Below are 15,626 nucleotides of genomic sequence, written 5' to 3' on the forward strand. Positions count from 1 at the left end.
AAGGACGTCATGGAGTTTATTGCTTCTTGCCCGAAGTGTGCCCAACACAAAGTCTCCCGCTAGTCGCCTGCAGGGCAACTGGTTCCATTATCTGTTCCCCGTCGACCGTGGACCCATTTGTCGATGGACTTTGTTACAGACCTGCCTATGTGCAACAAGTTTAATACCATCTGGGTGGTGTCACGATCCGGGTATCTGGACGCCATTTCTTACCCATCAGATGCCTCCTAAGGCTGGCTCAGCGCTCCAGGACCGGATCCCATCTGTTATCCTGATGTGTACATTCCTGTATCCTATCCTGTCACTCTGGGACGCTGTCACAGTAAACGCCATATTACACCTGGCATGGCGTCTCCCGCGGCCTCCGCCGCCGTCCCTGAACTTCTGCATGCAGAGTGTCTGAGTGGCGATTACGTCAGCCGCGGCCTCCGCTGTGTCCGCGTGGTTGGATGTGCATCTGTCAGCCTGGCGCCTCCTGTCTCCGGTGGCCGGCGCCGCCATTACTGCTTTCATTACCACATGGATTACAAACCAAACTTCCCTCCAAGTGTCTGCATGGGCGCAGCCATCTTGGATTCTGTCAGCTGATCATTTCCACCAATCTGTTCTCAGTATTGATAATCTGCATAATTGCCTAGCCAATCCCTTCCTTGCTGCAGGTATAAATACACTGTGCCTGAGCAAGGAAGGCGTCAGTGCTTTGGTTGTCAAACCTAGTTCCTGTCTGTCTCTCTCCTGTGATTGTCTTCCAGGTTCCAGCTCCTGTCTCAAGACTTCCACCATAGAGACCCGCACCAGCATTCCACCTGCGGTGTAGCCTGACTCTCCAATCCATTGTGGATTCATCTGTTTCCAGCTACAACATTACCTGCTTCCAGCTCAGCTTCCAGCAGAGTACAGCTTCCCTTAAAGGGCCGGTGTCCTTTCTACACTTTACCACTCTCCACCGGTATTATTATTTCTCCGCTCTCAAGTTCTACATTTCAGTTCATATTTCATCGCTCCCAAGTTCATTTATTATTTAACTGGTTCCAGCCAGTATCCACTCCGTGCTAACAACAGTCTGGTTCCAGCCAGTATCCACAGCAGCTGTTTTATCTTCAGCAACCCAGCTTTTCCTGGAACACCAGCTGGCACAATCCTGGGTTATCTCCATTGCTACAGTCGGGCCTGGTAAGGACTTTCCATCTAGAAGATCATAAGAACTATCTCACACTACCAGTGCCCTGTGGCTCCTGCCATCCTGTAGTACCCAGGAACTGTATTTATTCTTTGCTGACTTTTACGTTTTCTTTTACTGCTGCTGTGTTGCGGAGTTGTCATAATAAACATCATTGACTTTTATCCAAGTTGTCGTGGTCACGCCTTCGGGCAGTTATTATTCATGTTACTTACATGTCCAGGGGTCTGATACAACCTCCCAGGTTCCGGTACATCTCAGCCCCTACAACTGAGGCTGCCTCCCGTCAGCTCAGGCCCTCAGTTGTGACAGTAAGCACTGACCTAATGAATCCAGCCGGAGACCAGGATCAAGCGGCCAGGCCGATGCAAGAACTGGCAGCCCGACTAGAACATCAGGAGGCTGCACAGGGCCACATCATCCGCTGTCTCCAGGATCTCTCTACTCGGCTGGATGGGATTCAGACAACTCTCCGTGGATCAGGCGCGTCTGGTGCGTCAACCACAGTGACTCCAGCTATAACCCCACCCACCTTACCCATTTCTGCTCCACGTCTTCATCTTCCAACGCCAGCAAAATTTGACGGATCTCCAAGATTCTGCAGGGGATTTCTCAACCAGTGTGAGATTCAGTTTGAGCTACAACCTGGCAATTTTCCCAGTGACCGTACAAAAATTGCCTTCATTATTTCTCTTCTCAGTGGCTCAGCCCTTGATTGGGCATCACCGTTATGGGAGAGGTCCGACACCCTGCTATCTTCCTACACTGCCTTCGTGTCAACATTCAGGCGCATCTTCGACGAGCCAGGCCGGGTAACCTCAGCTTCATCCGAGATTCTCCGTTTACGCCAGGGGTCACGTACTGTAGGACAATATCTGATACAGTTCCAGATCCTGGCATCCGAACTGGCATGGAACGACGAGGCCCTGTATGCTGCATTCTGGCATGGCTTATCTGAGCGTATTAAAGATGAGTTAGCTACCAGAGACTTACCTTCTAAGTTAGATGAGCTAATCTCACTCTGCACGAAAGTTGATTTACGTTTCAGAGAGAGAGCAACTGAGCGTGGAAGATCATCTGCTCCAAAATCTTCTGCTCCTCCTCCTCGTCAACTGTCACCATCTAAAGATGAGTCCATGCAACTTGGCCGTTCCCGTTTAACTCCTGCTGAGCGCCGAAGACGTCTCTCCGAGTTTCTCTGTCTCTATTGTGCAGCTCCGTCTCACACCATTAATGCCTGTCCCAAACGTCCGGGAAACTCCAAATCCTAGCTCGCCAAGGAGAGGGCCGGCTAGGAGTAATGATCTCCTCTCCATCTCCTCAAGATTGTAATCTCCCAGTCTCGCTTCAAGTTGCTCAACGTTATCGGAACGTCATTGCCCTCCTTGATTCCGGAGCAGCTGGGAACTTTATTACCGAAGCCTATGCTAAACGGTGGTCCCTACCCACCGAGAGACTTCCTTCGTCCATTTCTTTAACTGCCGTGGATGGCAGCAAAATTTTTGATGCAGTTATTTCTTTAAGGACTCTACCAGTTCGTCTGAGAGTGGGAGTTCTTCATTCCGAACTTATTTCTTTTTTAGTGATTCCAAGAGCCACACATCCTGTGGTCCTGGGCCTTCCATGGCTCCGTCTTCACAATCCTACAATTGATTGGACGACTACGCAAATCCTGGCATGGGGTTCCTCCTGTGCTGAGACATGTTTGTTTAAAGTATTGCCTGTCTGTTCTTCCTCCCCCAGGTCGTCTGATGTTCCACCTCCTCCATATCAAGATTTCACGGATGTGTTCAGTAAAGCTTCTGCTGATATCCTTCCTCCTCATAGAGAATGGGACTGTCCGATTGATCTCGTTCCAGGGAAGGTTCCACCTCGAGGCCGAACTTATCCGTTGTCTCTGCCTGAGACGCATTCTATGGAGGAATATATTAAAGAGAACCTAGCAAAGGGGTTCATTCGACCTTCTTCTTCTCCAGCCGGCGCAGGCTTCTTTTTTGTAAAAAAGAGAGATGGTGGTCTGCGGCCGTGCATCGACTACAGAGGTTTGAACGACATTACCATCAAGAACCGTTATCCTTTACCCCTGATTACTGAGCTCTTTGACAGAGTTAGCGGAGCTACCATCTTTACAAAGCTGGACTTGCGAGGTGCATACAATCTCATCCGGATCCGTGAGGGTGACGAGTGGAAGACCGCCTTTAACACCCGTGACGGACATTATGAGTACCTCGTCATGCCCTTCGGATTGAGCAATGCTCCAGCTGTCTTCCAGCATTTTGTCAATGAGATCTTCAGAGACATTCTATACCGTCATGTCGTGGTCTATCTAGACGATATCCTCATTTTTGCCAACGATTTAGAGGAACATCGTTTTTGGGTTAAAGAGGTTCTGTCCCGTCTCCGTGTCAATCATCTCTATTGCAAATTAGAAAAATGCGTCTTTGAAGTCAAGTCCATTCCGTTTCTAGGGTACATTGTGTCCGGTTCCGGACTAGAGATGGATCCTGAGAAACTACAAGCAGTCCAAAATTGGCCGGTACCCTTAACCCTCAAAGGGGTCCAGAGGTTCTTAGGGTTCGCCAACTATTACCGAAAGTTTATACGAGACTTTTCCACCATTGTGGCGCCTATTACTGCTTTCACTAAGAAGGGTGCTAACCCGTCCAAGTGGTCTGAAGAAGCCATGCAAGCATTTCATCTTTTAAAACAAAGGTTCATCTCTGCGCCTGTTCTGAAACAGCCTGACATCAACTCTCCTTTCATCTTAGAGGTGGATGCCTCCTCCGTTGGAGTAGGAGCGGTGTTATCTCAGAGGGCTAAAGATGGCCATTTACACCCTTGCAGTTTCTTCTCCCGGAAGTTCTCCCCAGCTGAGCGCAACTATGCCATTGGCGACCAGGAGTTGCTAGCCATCAAGCTCGCTCTAGAAGAGTGGAGGTATCTGTTGGAGGGAGCTTCTCATTCAATCACCATACTTACAGATCACAAGAACCTTTTATACCTGAAGGGCGCACAATGTCTCAACCCTCGTCAGGCCAGATGGGCACTTTTCTTTTCCAGGTTCGACTTTAAACTCCAGTTCTGTCCGGGCTCTCAGAATCGCAAGGCCGATGCCCTTTCCCGCTCATGGGAGCAAGAAAATGAGTCAGAGTCTTCAGACAAGCATCCTATTATAAATCCGTTGGCATTCTCCACGGTAGGGATGGACTCTACGCCCCCATCAGGGAAAAGTTTTGTGAAGCCGATGCGAAGGAAGAAGCTCATGCATTGGGCCCATGCTTCCCGTTTTGCCGGACATACAGGTATCCAAAAAACCCTGGAGTTTATCTCTAGGTCCTATTGGTGGCCAACTCTGAAAAAGGACGTCTTGGAGTTTATTGCATCTTGCCCAAAGTGTGCCCAACATAAAGTATCCCGCCAGTCGCCTGCGGGGCAACTGGTTCCACTATCCGTTCCCCGTCGACCATGGACCCACTTGTCGATGGATTTCATTACAGACTTACCCATGTGCAACAAGTTCAATACCATCTGGGTGGTAGTTGACCGGTTCACCAAGATGGCACACTTCATTCCTCTCACCGGTCTTCCGTCAGCTTCCAAGTTGGCTCAAGTATTCATACAAGAGATCTTCCGACTCCACGGTCTTCCTGAAGAAATTATCTCAGATCGAGGAGTTCAATTCACAGCCAAATTCTGGCGAAGTTTATGTCAAGTCCTCCAAGTCAAGCTAAAGTTTTCCACGGCTTACCATCCTCAGACCAATGGTCAAACCGAGAGGGTGAATCAGGACTTGGAGGCCTTCCTCCGCATCTATGTGTCCTCCTCTCAAGATGACTGGGTTCAATTACTTCCCTGGGCCGAGTTCTGTCATAACAACCAGTATCATTCTTCATCTGCTTCAACACCATTCTTCACTAACTTTGGATTCCACCCTAAAGTCCCTGAGTTCCAACCGCTTCCAGCAACTTCTGTTCCCGCAGTGGATATCACCTTGCATCAGTTTGCCAATATCTGGAAGAGCGTACGATCAGCTCTGCTCAAGGCATCGTTCAGGTACAAGAAGTTTGCGGATAAGAAGCGTCGAGCAGTTCCTGCTCTCAAGGTGGGTGATCGGGTATGGTTATCCACGAAGAATTTGAGGTTAAGAGTTCCCAGTATGAAGTTTGCACCTCGCTATATCGGTCCTTTCAAGATTGAACAAGTCATCAATCCTGTTGCTTACAGACTCCAGTTGCCTCCCTTCTTAAAAATACCCAGGACATTCCATGTTTCCCTGTTGAAACCGCTGATCTTGAATCGGTTTCATTCCTCACTTCCTCCAACTCCGAAAGTCCAAACTCAACGAGGCGTTGAGTATGAAGTGGCCAAGATCCTGGACTCACGTCACCGTTACGGTCAACTACAATATCTTATTGACTGGAAGGGTTATGGTCCTGAGGAACGTTCATGGACCAATGCTTCTGATGTCCATGCTCCTGCCTTGGTCCGGAGATTCCATTCCAAGTTTCCTCAAAAGCCAAAGAAGTGTCCTGGGGCCACTCCTAAAGGGGGGGGTGCTGTCACGATCCGGGTATCTGGACGCCATTTCTTACCCATCAGATGCCTCCTAAGGCTGGCTCAGCGCTCCAGGACCGGATCCCATCTGTTATCCTGATGTGTACATTCCTGTATCCTATCCTGTCACTCTGGGACGCTGTCACAGTAAACGCCATATTACACCTGGCATGGCGTCTCCCGCGGCCTCCGCCGCCGTCCCTGAACTTCTGCATGCAGAGTGTCTGAGTGGCGATTACGTCAGCCGCGGCCTCCGCTGTGTCCGCGTGGTTGGATGTGCATCTGTCAGCCTGGCGCCTCCTGTCTCCGGTGGCCGGCGCCGCCATTACTGTTTTCATTACCACATGGATTACAAACCAAACTTCCCTCCAAGTGTCTGCATGGGCGCAGCCATCTTGGATTCTGTCAGCTGATCATTTCCACCAATCTGTTCTCAGTATTGATAATCTGCATAATTGCCTAGCCAATCCCTTCCTTGCTGCAGGTATAAATACACTGTGCCTGAGCAAGGAAGGCGTCAGTGCTTTGGTTGTCAAACCTAGTTCCTGTCTGTCTCTCTCCTGTGATTGTCTTCCAGGTTCCAGCTCCTGTCTCAAGACTTCCACCATAGAGACCCGCACCAGCATTCCACCTGCGGTGTAGCCTGACTCTCCAATCCATTGTGGATTCATCTGTTTCCAGCTACAACATTACCTGCTTCCAGCTCAGCTTCCAGCAGAGTACAGCTTCCCTTAAAGGGCCGGTGTCCTTTCTACACTTTACCACTCTCCACCGGTATTATTATTTCTCCGCTCTCAAGTTCTACATTTCAGTTCATATTTCATCGCTCCCAAGTTCATTTATTATTTAACTGGTTCCAGCCAGTATCCACTCCGTGCTAACAACAGTCTGGTTCCAGCCAGTATCCACAGCAGCTGTTTTATCTTCAGCAACCCAGCTTTTCCTGGAACACCAGCTGGCACAATCCTGGGTTATCTCCATTGCTACAGTCGGGCCTGGTAAGGACTTTCCATCTAGAAGATCATAAGAACTATCTCACACTACCAGTGCCCTGTGGCTCCTGCCATCCTGTAGTACCCAGGAACTGTATTTATTCTTTGCTGACTTTTACGTTTTCTTTTACTGCTGCTGTGTTGCGGAGTTGTCATAATAAACATCATTGACTTTTATCCAAGTTGTCGTGGTCACGCCTTCGGGCAGTTATTATTCATGTTACTTACATGTCCAGGGGTCTGATACAACCTCCCAGGTTCCGGTACATCTCAGCCCCTACAACTGAGGCTGCCTCCCGTCAGCTCAGGCCCTCAGTTGTGACAGGTGGTAGTTGACCGGTTCACCAAGATGGCACATTTCATACCCCTCACCGGTCTTCTGTCAGCTTCCAAGTTGGCTCAAGTGTTTATCCAAGAGATCTTCCGACTTCACGGTCTTCCTGAAGAGATCATCTCCGATCGTGGAGTACAATTCGTAGCCAAATTTTGGCGAAGTTTGTGTCAAGCCCTCCAAGTCAAGTTAAAGATTTCTACAGCTTACCATCCTCAGACCAATGGTCAGACCGAGAGGGTGAATCAGGACTTGGAGGCCTTCCTCCACATTTATGTGTCTTCCTCCCAAGATGACTTGGTTCAACTCCTTCCTTGGGCCGAGTTTAGCCACAACAATCAATACCATTCCTCATCTTCTTCAACACCATTCTTCATCAACTATGGATTCCACCCTAAAGTTCCAGAATTTCAACCGCTTCCAGCAACTTCTGTTCCAGCAGTGGATGTCACCTTGCGTCAGTTTTCAAATAACTGGAAGAATGTCCGCGCGGCCCTGCTTAAAGCCTCATTCAGGTACAAGAAGTTTGCCGATAGGAAGCGTAGAGCGGTTCCTGCTCTCAAGGTGGGTGATCGTGTATGGTTGTCCACAAAGAATTTGAGGTTGACAGTTCCCAGCATGAAATTTGCACCTCGTTTCATCGGTCCTTTTAAAATTGAACAAGTCATCAATCTCGTTGCTTACAGACTCCAGTTACCTCCCTTCTTGAAAATACCCAGGACATTCCATGTTTCCCTGTTGAAACCGCTGATTCTGAATCTGTTTCATTCTGCACTTCCTCCAGCTCCTAAAGTTCAGACTCAACGGGGAGTCGAGTATGAGGTGGCCAAGATTCTGGACTCACGTTTCCGTTACGGTCAGTTGCAGTATCTTATTGACTGGAAGGGCTATGGTCCTGAAGAACGCTCTTGGACCAATGCCTCAGATGTCCATGCTCCTGTCTTGGTCCGGAATTTCCACTCAAAGTTTCCTCTAAAGCCTAAGAAGTGTCCTGGGGCCACTCCTAAAGGGGGTTGTGCTGTCACGATCCGGGTATCTGGACGCCATTACTTGCCTTTCAGATGTCTCCTGAGGCTGGTTCAGCGTTCCAAGGCCGGATCTCATCTGTGTCCACATTCTGCAAATCCCTCCTGTCACGCTGAGACGCTGTCACAGCGGCGCCATGTTTGAATCCTGCATGGCGTCTCCTGTCCTCTGCGGCCGGCGCCGCCATTACTGTTATGTTTCCACATGGTTTCCAAACCAGCTTTCCCTCCAAGTTCTAACATGGGCGCAGCCATGTTGGATCCAATCACATGTCTCAGTTCCACCAATCCACTGCCTCTGGAAATCTGCATAATTGCCCAGCCATTGCTGCAGGTATAAGTATCCTGTGCCTGGGCTAGCAAATCGTCAGTGCTTTGTTTGTCATACCTTGTTCCAGTCTCTCTCTCCTGTGGTTGTTTTTCCAGGTTCCAGCTCCTGTCTCCAGCATCCACTAAGAGACCCGCACCTGCCTACCATCCTGCGGTGCAGCCTGACTCTGCAGTCCTCCGTGGCTGATCCAGCTTCCAGGTATTAACCCATCTGCTTCCAGCAGCCTGCTTCCAGCAGATTCCAGTATCCTTAAAGTGCCGGTGTTGTTCCAGCGGATTCCTACTTATCAGCAGTATCCACTACCACCGGTAACCATCCTTCAACTCCTCTGTTTCCACGCTCCCTAGCATCTTACAGTTTCCACTCCGTGTATCATCACCTGGCTGGTTCCATCCAGCATTCACTCAGTGACTTTATCACCTGGCTGATCCCACTCAGCATCCACTCCGTGTCTTACCACCTGGCTGGTTCTATCCAGCAAACACAACAGCTGATTCAAGTTACCAGCTTCATCTATTCCATCTACTGGCATGTTCCTTGGTTATCTGCACTACTACAGCCAGGCCTGGTAAGGTTTTTCCATCAAGGACTTTAACAGCTGTTCTTAACCTACAAGTGCTCTGTTACACCTTCCATGGTCAAAGTGTTCCAGGAATATTATTTATTGTTACTGTCATCATTTGCTGTCTGTTGTTACACAGAGTTTGTCAATAAACTTTTAATTTACTTTTACCTGGTTGTCATGGTCACACCTTCGGGTTTCCTTTTAACACTTACATGTCCAGGGGTCTGATTAAACCTCCCCGGTTTAAGTTCCTCTCAGCCCCTACAACTGAGGCTTCCTCCTGTCAGCTAAAACCCTCAGTTATGACAGTCACGAGTTGACAATCAACTAGGGAGACTGAAACATCCAAATAGTGTATATTCTGAGAACTAAACTCAGATGTAAATTTGATGTTTTCATCTCCTGTGTTGAGGTCAACCAAGAACTGTCTAAGCTCAGGTTCTGGGCCAGTCCAGAACATGCATACATCACCGATGTATGAACAGTAAAAAGATATATACTGCTTCCTAAATGGATCTGAGAAGAATAACACCTTTTCAATTGCGAACATGAAAATGTTGGCGAAGCTTGGTGCCACGCAAGATCCCACTGCACACCCAAGCAACTGGATGTACAATGAGCCATCGAAAAGAAAATAATTTCTCTTTAGTGTCAATTCCATCAATGTAAGGAACAAGTCTAGATCTGGACCCTTGTAGTGTACATTACCTGTAAGGTAAGTCCTAAGGATTTGCAAACCCTGTTCATGGGGGATGTTAGTATATAGACTAACTACGTCTATGGTGCACATAATAGTTTGTGCTTCCACTGGGTTGAGCTTTTGCAATTTTAGTATATAGGCGGAAGTATCCTTTAGGAAGGTCTCCTCGGCCTGGACCACAGGCTGCAAGTAATGGTCTAAAAATTGGGATACCGCATAGTAGATTGAATCCCTTGCCGCAATGTGTGGCTTAGGGATTGGTGCAGGAAAGAGGGGTTGTGTTCCTGGAACACTGGGCGGACTTCTCAGTCAGGCGCCATCTCTTTTGTCGTGACGGATTGCACCTGACTGAGGAGGGGGCAGCGGTGCTGGGGGGAAGGATGGTTAGAAGGTTGGAGGAGATTTTAAACTAGGAGCCTGGGGGGAGGGTTTAGCTAGAAACTACGGGTCATGCAGTGAGAATAGTGGGGATGTCGGTAGTAAACGAAATGGGGGAGAAGTTGGGGGGAGGGTAAGAGCATGCGGTAAGGTTACTAACATGGGAACTAAAAGGGATTTTACCAAAGCACTAACCAATGACGATTACAGGTCATCCTTGCTACATAAGGTGAAAGATGTCCCTAACGCAAGGGAAAATACTTATCTTAGTTGTATGTATGTAAACGCCAGAAGCATTACTGGTAAAAAGGGTAAACTAGAAATACTTGCAGCAAGCAAACAGTATGATATTATAGGCATTACTGAAACTTGGTGGGATGAATCTCATGATTGGACAGTCAATCTAGAGGGCTATACACTGTTTAGGAGAGACAGACTAAATAAAAAGGGTGGAGGGGTGTGTCTTTACGTAAAGCCGTTTTTAAAACCTAATATATGGGAAGATATTCAGGAGGGGACTGTAGACACTGTCGAGACATTATGAGTAGAAATTGCATGCGGGGAAAAAGGAATAAAAAAATGTGGTATTGGGTGTATGCTATAGGCCGCCTGGTATCAACGCATCTGATGATGAATAGTTACTAAAGCAAATTGAAAGAGCAGCAGGAGTAGGAGACATAGTAGTGATGGGAGATTTTAACTATCCAGAGATAAACTGGAAAAATGATTCATGTGATACTGCTAGGGGCAATATGTTTTTAAACACACTTAATGATAACTACTTAGTCCAACTAATTGAGGAACCAACTAGGTACAATGCAATCTTAGACCTGGTATTAACAAACACTGAGGATTTGGTATTATAGTAGGGGAACCCATAGGAAACAGCGACCACAATATGGTCACATTCAATATCAGTTTCTATAAACAGCCCTATACTGGCTCAACTAGGACTTTAAACTTTAGCAAAGCAAATTTTGAAAAGATGAGGGTATTTTTCAGGGATATTGAATGGGAAGGTTTGTTTTTAGAAAAAAATACTACGGAGAAATGGGAGGTACTAAAATTCCTGCTAGCTAAAAATACACTCAAATGTATTCCTATGAGTAGCAAAAAAAGGAATAAAAATCATAAACCGATGTGGCTTAACAAAAAGATTAAGGAATTTATGGGCAAGAAAAGGCGAGCATTTAAAAAATACAAATCTGACGGGGAAGCAGAGTCATTTCAGCACTATAAGGAATGTAACAAAATTTGCAAAAAGGAAATAAGCGCGGCTAAAGTAGAATCTGAAAAACTAATAGCAAAGGAAAGCAAAGCGAATCCCAAATAATTATTTAAATACATTAATAGCAAGAGATTAAAGAAGGAGAGTATAGGCCCTTTAAAAGACAAGTTGGGAGTCTTAAGCAAAAATGATAATGACATAGCGGACACACTAAATGAGTTTTTTCAACAGTATTCACTAGAGAGGACCCAATTCAGGGACTGACACACAATCTCAATAATGAGAATATCACACTGATAGGTACTTATTTAAGCGAGGAAGTAGTCTGTGACCGATTAAAACATTTAAAGATTAATAAATCACCAGGGCCCGATGGTATTCATCCAAGGGTTCTAATGGAGCTTCACTCTGAACTGGCAAAACCGCTATCTTTGATCTTTAAGGATTCAGTTATATCAGGTATGGTTCCCAAAGACTGGCGTATAGCGGAAGTAGTGCCTATATTCAAAAAGGGAAGTAAAGCTGAACCAGGTAATTATAGACCAGTTAGTCTTACATCTATAGTGGGGAAAGTATTGGAAGGTATTCTAAGAGATAGTATTCAGAAGTTCCTTGAAACCAATAAGGTCATTAAAAGGAATCAACATGGGTTTATGAAGGACAGATCCTGTCAAACCAACTTACTTGGCTTTTATGAAACAGTAAGCGCAAACCTAGATCAGGGTAAAGACGTGGATGTAATCTTTTTAGACTTTGCCAAAGCGTTCGATAAAGTACCACACATGAGACTTATCTACAAGCTACAAGAATCAGGGCTAGGAAGCACAATATGCACTTGGGTCAAAAACTGGTTGTGGTTAAGGGATCTTTTTCAACTTGGACTGAAGTGCTAAGTGGTGTGCCGCAAGGCTCAGTATTAGGACCGCTATTGTTCAATATTTTCATTAACGACCTAACAGAAGGTCTAGAGAGCATGGTGTCAATTTTTGCAGATGATACCAAATTGTGTAAGGCTATAAATACAGAGGAGGATGCCGAGTCTCTTCAGAACGACTTAGTTAAATTAGAAGCATGGGCAGCCAAATAGAGAATGCGCTTCAACACAGACAAGTGTAAGGTAATGCACTGTGTTAACAAGAACAAAAATTACACCTACCTACTAAATGGGGTAAAATTAGGGGATTCTGTACTGGAAAAGGACTTGGGTGTCCTCATAGATAGCAAGCTAAGCAGTAGTACCCAAAGTAGGACTGCAGCAAAGAAGGCTAATAAGACATTAGCATGCATAAAACGGGGAATTGATGCTAGGGACGAGAGTATTATACTCCCGTTATATAAATCACTAGTGAGGCCACACCTTGAATACTGTGTACAATTCTGGGCACCGTTCTACAAAAAGGATATCCTGGAGCTTGAAAAGGTACAGAGGAGAGCGACCAAACTAATTAAGGGCATGGAGACGATGGAATACAAGGAAAGGCTTGAAAGACTAGGCATGTTTACATTGGAAAAGCGGAGACTAAGAGGGGTGAATTTTTTTCATTCTCCGACAGCGATGCAGATGCTATCCTAGTTAAGGATAAGTTTGTTGTTGCCGCTGGAGTTGAAACCCCTGAACAAATCTACTCACAATTGTGTAAATTGAATAAACGTGAGATTGATTATTATCTGCACGGTGTTACACTGTCCGATTACTACAGGGAACGATTAATACCGAGGGGCTTCCGGGTCAAGAACATCCCCACGATCGGGAGGTACAACCCCGACTTCTGCCGCAAGTGGGCGGCGATACTTAACAAATGCTCGTTTGATCTTATTCTATTGGTGATAGACGAATCTTCAAAAGAGCTGGTCAAAATAAAGTCCCAGATCAGTACATTGGAAGAGCTACACTTGCCAAAACTACAAGCGGACACCAACACTCTCTGGTTACCCAAATTACAAGAACAGATTGACAAGTACCGCACGGAACTTGTTAAGTTCAAAAAAGCAAAATCAGTCACGGTCCAGAAAGACTATTCAGAACAAAGGGTATACAGCTGGGGTTAACAACAGATCCACTGGGTCAGATACCTTCAGAAGACGAAGGTTCCAGAAAAGACCCGTCAGAGACACTGATTCATCCAGTGGAGGCACTTCAGCATATAGTGATCAGGAATGTGCTGGGCGCAGTGGTCCTACCTCCTCACAAAAACCCCCTTTAGGGGTGACTACTCGGGCGAAGCTCGATACACCAAAAGAACTAGGACCAGACGAGGCTGCCAGTGGGCCCGCGAAGGCAAAAAGAAAATACAAAAAGAAAACTTAGTCTTTAATCTTTCAGATAGGTCCTTAACCGAGCATGAACTTGCTGTATTAAATAAGGGACTTTCTTTCGTTCCTACATCAAGCTTTGATGCATTTACCAATAGTGTTGATGTTTACAAATTTGGTAGACAGCTGCGACTTAGGGATCACTTTGGTGAATCCAGTGCACAGTACCTTAAGACGCTCAACTTTTACAAAAAATCCACGTATGATCCCCCCTCTACAAACACAGCTATTAAAGTATTTGTACAGCGTTTAGAAAATGAGGTCACCAATGCGAGTAGGCTTGATATTAAACATCATAACCGCACATTACCAGAACGCAAGGCATTAAGTGATCTGAGTTCATATCAAGACATCGTTGTGCGGGTGGCCGATAAGGGAGGGGGTTTGGTCATACAGAATGTGGAGGATTATAGGGCTGAGATGTTAAGACAGCTGTCTGACACCAATGTATACAAACGACTTGATCAAGACCCTACAGAGTCTTTCCAGCAGGAACTCTTCCAAGTCCTGGACACAGCTGTAAGTAATGGACTGTTAGATCCAAAACATAGGGATTCCCTTAAAGCGGAATTGGCCGAAGTTACCGGTCTTCTATTTAATCCCCAAACTGCATAAAGATCCCCAAAAGCCTCCAGGGAGACCTATAATTGCGGCAAGGGATTCAATCTACTATGCAGTATCCCAATTTTTAGACCATTACTTGCAGCCTGTGGTCCAGGCCGAGGAGACCTTCCTAAAGGATACTACCGCCTATATACTAAAATTGCAAAAGCTCAACCCAGTGGAAGCACAAACTATTATGTGCACCATAGACGTAGTTAGTCTATATACTAACATCCCCCATGAACGGGGTTTGCAAATCCTTAGGACTTACCTTACAGGTAATGTACACTACAAGGGTCCAGATCTAGACTTGTTCCTTACATTGATGGAATTGACACTAAAGAGAAATTATTTTCTTTTCGATGGCTCATTGTACATCCAGTTGCTTGGGTGTGTAATGGGATCTTGCGTGGCACCAAGCTTCGCCAACATTTTCATGTTCGCAATTGAAAAGGTGTCATTCTTCTCAGATCCCTTTAGGAAGCAGTATATATCTTTTTACTGTCGCTACATCGATGATGTATGCATGTTCTGGACTGGCCCAGAACCTGAGCTTAGACAGTTCTTGGTTGACCTCAACACAGGAGATGAAAACATCAAATTTACATCTGAGTTTAGTTCTCAGAATATACACTATTTGGATGTTTCAGTCTCCCTAGTTGATTGTCAACTCGTGACTAATGTATACCAGAAAGTGGTTGACCGTAACACTTATTTACAGGCAGATAGCCAGCATCCCGGTCTCTTAAACGTGGTTTGCCTTTCTCTCAATTTTTACGCATCATTCGTATTTGTTCGAATCATCAGGATGCTGTAATACAAATTAATTTAATGTTAAACAAATTTTTACTGAGGGGCTATCCACCAAAACTGTTACGTGAAGCGAGAGCAAAGGCATTGGCATACCCGAGGGAGCAGGCTTTAAAACATAGCCGGGTATCCACATTACAGAATAAAATGATTTGGCCTCAACAATACTCAACAAATTCAGAATCCTTTGTGGCAGCAGCAAAAAAGTATTGGCCCGTTGTCAATAGTGATCTAACTCTACCAGGTCTATTGAATAAGACATTAATGCCAGGGTTTCGCAGAGGCCGTAACATTAAAGATGTCATTGTTCACAATGACATCACGGGCTTTGTAGCCCACCCACAGACCCACTTTTTGTCCAGAAAACCAGGCAATTTCAAGTGCATTAATTGTACAACCTGCCAATATCTAGAGACAGGGGCCTATTTTTCACATCCGCGCTCAGGCAAAAGGTTTAAAATTAATTACCCCTTAACTTGCTCAAGTACCCATGTAGTTTACTACATCAAATGCCCATGTGGCTTACTGTACGTGGGCAAAACAATTCGCAGCTTTAAGGAAAGGATGGCTGCCCACCGATCAGGTATTAGAAAGGCTATTGAGAGCACTGATACTG

General features: G+C 46.0%; 1 protein-coding gene across 6 annotated transcripts in view; it reads left to right on the top strand.

Moving 5' to 3' along the window:
• Positions 1-15,626, top strand: part of NTPCR (nucleoside-triphosphatase, cancer-related) — a 499,212-nt gene that overhangs the window by 200,975 nt on the left and 282,611 nt on the right. The gene's annotated exons all lie outside the window — the stretch shown is intronic.

This window comes from Pseudophryne corroboree, chromosome 4, assembly GCF_028390025.1.
Source record: "Pseudophryne corroboree isolate aPseCor3 chromosome 4, aPseCor3.hap2, whole genome shotgun sequence".
Taxonomy (NCBI): domain Eukaryota; kingdom Metazoa; phylum Chordata; class Amphibia; order Anura; family Myobatrachidae; genus Pseudophryne; species Pseudophryne corroboree.